The 7,500-nt window shown below is 29.7% G+C and overlaps 1 protein-coding gene across 8 annotated transcripts in view; it reads left to right on the top strand.

Moving 5' to 3' along the window:
- Window positions 1-7,500, top strand: part of LOC111684050 (probable serine/threonine-protein kinase yakA) — a 39,370-nt gene that overhangs the window by 19,010 nt on the left and 12,860 nt on the right. The gene's annotated exons all lie outside the window — the stretch shown is intronic.

Below are 7,500 nucleotides of genomic sequence, written 5' to 3'. Positions count from 1 at the left end.
TTTTTCACTTCGTATTACTACTAAAAGTCCAATTATTCTGGAACTAAAAGTTTATATTTATGCTAAAAATAACATCATGTTAAGGACTGCTTCCTACGCCTTCTCCAAATTTCTTGCTCTAAAGGTTTTCCAGATATACGATTTTTTTTAATTCATATGAAAGGTACAATGTCCCCTATTGCTAATACATTAAATTATTCCCCAAATGTTTACATCTATGTCAAAGTTGTTCGTGAAAGATTTGATAATTCTAGCTCTAATAGTTTCCCTGATAAATAAAGTTTAATATTTAATTCGTATGGGCTGTGCCACGCCCTCTATTGCTAGTATTTTTAAACTGTTTATATTGTTACTTTATTGATACTTTTGGCAAAATTTTAGGACTCTAACTGTTATTTAATCGTTTTGTATATAGAGCGAACCATGGCCACTAAAGCCAGAGAATATATACATACGTGTAAAGTCGGTGCGGCTGAGCTGACAATCCTTGGTCGTTGTTCTTTAAACTCCGAGTCGTTCGGGTGCGAAGAACCGATTGTCGTGGGAACCACCATCTAACAGAGTTAGAACCCCTCCCCCCCCCGTGGCATGTCAAAAAAGATCTTTGTATGTATGAGAGTGACATCCAAGAACTCCGGGATGAATAGAGGACGAAAGCTCATACAGAACCTGAATCCCTTTTCATTTTCATAAGTGGACTACAGCCATATTTGGAAAAAAGTGGCTCTAGTCATTAGGTAGACAGGTGGATGGGGCCCGCCGAACCTCACATTCATCCCGTACCTTATACAATTAATACCAATTCATTTCCAACGCTTAGTCCACAGTCACTCCATCTGTGGGGTATCTGTTGTTTTCGGCAACAGCACCGAACTTATCCCGAAATATTGACTATTATCATGCATCAGTCTTTTAACCGCCACTTACTCTCCCCGCGAATTTGGGTTTAAACCACAGCCACTACGTGGATCCCGAAGGAACCTCAACCTATAGTTTCCACAACAAAAAATAATATATGCTTAATACATATGAAAAATGTCGTATACTGTTTGAAATCCATCATGTTTTTGCACCATAAAAATGTTTCATAATATATATGAAATTGTATGAAATATTTTCATACAATTTTTTTACTTTCATTAAATGTCATATTCTTTAATGAAACATTTTGTTTATTTTAAATAAAACAATGTTTTCTTAAGATTAAATAAAATTTCATATTATACATGAAATTTTCGTAAATATTACAAAACATTTTTTTTGTCAAGTTAAGCTTGCATTATTTTCAGTGTATTGCTTGTTTACCGGACGAATAAGATAAAACCGTTTTATAATTTAATTAGAATCCATAATTTATATAGACATTAGACTGATTAAGGAAATATAATTGTTGTAATGTTGTTACAAAGTTGTTGTAAAGTTTATTATATACAAAATTTCTTAATATAGAAGATATTGCAAACGCGTTTTCGTACTTTATTAAAAAATGAGAAAAGAGTTTAACTAAATCATATTTCGTATTATACATGAAGTTTTCATAAATATTATGCAGTTTTGTTTTCTTAAAGTTAAGCAAGGATTATTTTTAATGACATGAAGATGGACAAAGCTAAATCGTTTTATAATTTAATAAGAACCATAACTACATACACATTATTGTGAGACAATCTTGTATGAAGGAAATATAATTGGTCCGATGGTAGGTCCTCCCAGTCTAGAATGTTTTTTGGTTGTAAAACTATGTCATGCAAAATAACGTTTGCAACTTTGTTAAAAAAAATTGTAAATTATTAGAAAATTTCATGGGATTTACTGGACAATACCCAGCAAAAAATAAACTTCCAAAGAAGGAAAAATAAGTAGAATTTATTTCATGGAAGTACTGAAAAAGACCTGAAGTAGTGATGATTTAAAGACAGGCTTGTCATAGGAGGGATGTTCGTTTTATTTGATTCCAAATTTACTTCTTTTTAAGTCATTCTCAAGAAGTGATTTGTATGTTTTTTTTGAAGTTATTTGGAAGTGAAATTGTGTTATTATGGAATACAACTAATTTGGCTTAAATAATATTTAAATGTAAAAACTATTTTCGTTTCTTCAGAAGTCATTAAACATCACTTCCACAGAAGGTAAAGATATTCACTATATACTACTTTTGAAGTGGTGATAAATGTTATTCTTTTGGAAGTACTTCGCTTTATTTTAACTTGTTAGATTAGGAAATTAAAATATTAAAAATTAGATCCATAACTCTTATAGTACAGATGTGTAAAAATATATCTCCGAAATTTCATTAAAGTCTGCCTAAATTACCCTATTAAATGAGAAGGTCAAAGGTCAAATTTTTGAAATATTTTGGGATTTCTTAGTGTAGCATTTAGAAATAGTATTTTTATTATTAATATATCAAAAATATATCTCCGAAATTTCATTAAAGTCTTACTAACTTAACCCATAAACTGAGAAGTTTAAAGGTCAAAGGTCAAATTTTTTAAATATATGGAAATTATCAGCATAGCTTTTATAAATTTAATATAACGAGCTGAAAATTGTCGTATAAAATCCAATATTTAAAATAGCAGTAAAAAAAGTTATATATATTAACCCTTTAAAACAAACGAAAAATTTATTTAACTCTAAAATTTTTTAAAAAATTTAAAAAATTACTATTTATTTTAATTTTTTTATTATATTGCAGATAAGTAAACGATCCTCAATTGTTTTCATAACAACTCCTCCTTAAAACTATTTTCACACATTATTATAAAACTTTTATTATTTTTAAATTAAATGAACAATATAATAATGAAAATAATTAAATGACAGCTAGCCTTTAATGACAGTTTAACACGTTATAAAACTAATAAATTATAAAACAAAATTTTAATGTAAAAAAATACACTAAACAGAAAAAAAACCTAAAATAAGAGAATTAAAATTAAAACTAAAGAAAAAAACTGTTGGTCATAAAAAATTAAGAGTGGGTTTTATGGGTTTTACAAAATTAAAAAAAAGCAGACACCAGAAACGAAGCCATTGAGAAGGCGGCATTTTATAAACAATTAGGGAAAAAATAAATTGATAAGAAATTAATGAAATGAAAAAAAAGGTTTTAAAGCCCACATAAGAAAACCGTCATATACACAAAAAAAAAAACTAGAAATAGAAATTTAAAAAATTTAGTGTAAAGATTCACCTTTTTCTTTTTTTCATCTACAATTGAAATAATAATGAAAAGTGTCACTTGAATGCCGCAAAAAAAAACAATTTAGGCGCGTGTCTAATACAATTATCTATAAGATGCAGATAAGAATTGATATAGAATTTCATTGAAAATTAGAAGAAACCATATGATGGGATCTATTTTAAAAGGTTTTAGGAAATAGTTTTTTCTTACATTTAAAAGCGATAATTGAAAGCAACTGTTCTGCAATATAATAATCTTTTATGATAAAATTGCTTTTAAAAATAGATATTTAACACTAATGCTTACTTAAAGGGCGGCTTATTAGGGTTAAACTGGTAGTCTCTATTCTTAATTAAACGTTTAAAGGTTAAAAAAGTTTTCCAATCGCACCAGCTCAACAAGAGTTTTCGAAACTGATTTGTACTTCTTTTCAAACATTTGGAAGATATATCTTAACCACTAAAGGGCTCTGATGACAAAAACCTTACACATGCTGACATATGAATTTCGATACTATTACTAAATTGACACCAAATGTTTCAATAACATCCGTTGTCAAGTATACGTACGTACGACAACGTTGCGTTGTCAACATTGCATAGTGTTGTCGAACGTTTGTATGTACTTGACAACAGATGTTATTAAACAATTCGGAGTTGATTTGGCACCAGGAACCAGGCTTGTATATAATTTTTTTCATTGTGTACAAGTCCTTGATAACACATGCGGATTCTACATGTAAAGTTCTATTACTGCTCAAACTTAAAATAATTGGCTCCATCTGTCGGACAAATAAAAACTTTATAGAAGCATTCCCCGTGATCCCTGCAACATATAATTGAAATTTGGTCCTATCAGGTGCCGTAGTTCTTAAGTATTTTCTAATCAGTGTTCTTGAGAAATATAATGTCTGCAATAATATCAATCCCAAGATATTGGGATCAAATAGCCATGACAAAGAATGTTCTATATTCTTCTAATCCGCTTCCCCATATACGATAGCCCGTAGACCAGTGTGTCCTTCGTACTAACCCTACACTTGTTCATTTTAAAGAGGCTAAATGATCTATTATTAGTTGGAAATCTCATAGAATTATAGTTAGTTAATAGTTCATTATCTCATGAAGTCATATGAGATCATCTCGGCTATTGATTCAGTCTTCATTACGTCGAATGGTTCTTTAATATCCTCAATTTTCCATCGCTTTAAAGCAAGAACATACACTTCTTTGTTGATTATCCAGGTTGAGGTTTTCTCAGCTAATAACGCACTAGTTGTCTTCTGGTTATTAGTGAATGTCTGTTGGAATCATTCCTTTTTCCCCAATCCAGTTTACATTTTCCGTATCAATGTATCCTTATGGGTATTTGCCCCTTCTGCTTAATCGTTATATTCAATTTGGAATAAGTGTCTCAAAGTTACCGAAAAAGTTTGCCTCTGGTATCCAATCAGACAAGTACGATGCTTGGATAAAAACATCCAATATGTCTAGTATACATTGATGACGTGTCCTACAACGTGTCTGTTCGAACGTAATTTTGACTAATCCAGTTTAGATATTCCTTTATAACGTCTTCTATCTGGAAAATAGTATTGTGTTTAGATAGACCGTGGTATACTTATAAGTATGGGTTTCAAATATAAATCCAACGTGCTGACGTCACCCATCGTAGAGACATCCGTATACGAATTGATTTTTTGCTATTGCTATTTGCACTTTCCGCTTAATCGTTATATTCAATCTGGTATAAGTGTCGCAAAGTTCCCGAAGAAGTATATATCTGATATGCGATCAGACAAGTACAATATTTGAAATAGTCCGCTAATATGTATGATTCACCGACTTTTAAGAGCCGTTTGGATCCATTTTAACAGAGCCTTTCTTGACACAGTCCTCTAGGCCCCACATATACCCAAACAACATTTACGTTGAGCCCACTTTAATGAATTTATATTTCACTTTTTGCCTAAAGAAGTTCAGCAGATTTTTTAAGTATAAGTTCGGATCATTTTTAACAGAGCCTTGCTTGACGTAGTGCTCTAGGCCCCACATATATCCAAACAAAATTTACTTTAAGCCCCCTGTAATGAATTTATATTTCACTTTTTGTCTAAAGAAGTAGATTTTAGAAGTATAAGTTAGAATTGGTCTTGGCTTTTATAAAGCATGTGGATTATACTGGGTTTAAGGCCTCATTTTGTGCTATTGGTCAACGATTACATTTCAATATATAACTCTGTCGTTCACCTACAGACTAAACTGGTGTCACCTCATAAACCCATATGGATGACACCCTGCAAAAAGTATTGGACTCTGATCATTTAGATAATCCGAAAACTAATCTCTATATCATTAAGTAGTAGTTTTTATTTGAAAGAACATGATCCATGCCTGCACTACATAGAACCATGTTGGGGATCATGTAGGTTTATTGAAATTTTAATAAAGGTATAGTTAAATATGTCTGATATAATACGATAATGAGATCCTCACTACAACATGACATCGCTAAATGGATCATGTTTTTTCATATATTATATTAAGTTTTAGGTCTGAGCGTAGTTCTTTGAGAAGTACTTCGTACAAGAAGCAGACGAGATAAAACTTTCCTCATTAAACTTTACGATACGTTTAAGTTACTTGTAGATGATAGGCAAAAGATGTTAACTTGTTTACAAAAATGCGAAAGCTTTTCATAGCGACCGCTCATTCCGATAGATGAATAGAAAACTAAACTAATACATAGTCAATGCAATTCTGCTCTGACTCTTCCTTACGCGTCTCCCTGTTTGAAACAGTGACTGGCATAAAGAGAATACAATTAAAACATCTAAAAATTACATATTTCAGATTTTTTTATTACAATATTAATTATTTCAAAATGAATAAAAGAAACACTTTTATCTTAAACAACTTTTGTCGTGAGTCATAATCGCAAATGGCCAACAGTAAAAAAAATGTCTTAAGGAAAACAAAAACAATATCATAAAACTATAAATCAACAATAAAAAAAACAATCAACCATAAAAAACCAAAAGCAAAATCAATTTAAATTGAAACAAACAGCCACGAAAAAAAAGAATAAACTCTTTAAAATTTAAAACTGAAACAGAACAAATTTAACAAAATAAGATGAAAAGAAAATAAAATAAAAGCTGAAAGATTCATTATCTTTACGAGCAGTTAAAATAATATAAGATCCGTAGGTAAAGTGGCGTCAAAATTCCTCACTAACTCAGGCAACAACAACATTAAGAAAAAAAAAAAAAAAACAGACACAGACGCTGTCAATTAATTTTTTGTTCCATTTTAAAGTGTCACTGTATTACAGCACTATTGACGGTAACAAAAAAACACATGGCATTGGGTCAACTTAAAAAAGGGCAGAAAACAGAATTAAAATGATTAGAAATTATGTCGCCTAAATCCATTAGGATGTCATTACAACTAAACCTGAAAGTAAGAAATTCATTCATAAAATATTCAGGACAACTGAAAACTAAATTACTTATCAATTTGACAATATTATCACCTTAACTAAAATATAAAATACAAAGGACATAAGTAAGGGCTAAAAAAAGGATATTTAGTATTACACACTTATATACTGTTAGATATAACAGGTAATATATGACTTTTTAAAGGATGTTCAAAGCGGAAATTTTATGAATGAATTCTGGTTTCTGGTTCTTTAATATTAACATAATTTAGAACGAAATTTATATTTTATAAAATTAATGTAAAATAAACATTAAATAGGAAATTTTATGTTTTTTCTTTTAATTGGTTGACACATATTTTCAAAGCTTTTTTAAATATTTTTTAAGTTTTAAGCTTTTAAAAACATATATTTAAATTAAAATTTAAAAATACATGAATTCGATTTTTTTTTAATTTTTAAGTTCGAAATTACTATTACTTTATTTTTATTAATCCTCATGATTTTAAGGATATAGTTTCAGGCTGGGTTCTTTTCGGGGAAGAAAGAAAAACGTAAATTTTTGAATATTTTATGCATATTTAAAACTGTAAATTATATCTCACACTCCTATAGAGAGTATGGTATCATGTGTTTAAGCAGATGTTTGTGAAACATAAAAATATTGGTCATACACCCACCATAAAGTATACCGATAGATTTAGAATCACCTTGCGAGATGACTAAAATTTTTCCGTCCAGGTTGTCTATGTTAAAATTTTGACTTTAAATCATTAGTATCGCGATGATAGATAAATAGATAGATAGATAGATAGATAGATAGATAGATAGATAGATAGATAGATAGATAGATGGATAGATAGATAAATAGA

The sequence above is a fragment of the Lucilia cuprina genome, chromosome 4, assembly GCF_022045245.1.
Source record: "Lucilia cuprina isolate Lc7/37 chromosome 4, ASM2204524v1, whole genome shotgun sequence".
NCBI lineage: Eukaryota > Metazoa > Arthropoda > Insecta > Diptera > Calliphoridae > Lucilia > Lucilia cuprina.
This window is presented reverse-complemented; position numbering and strand designations above follow the sequence as displayed.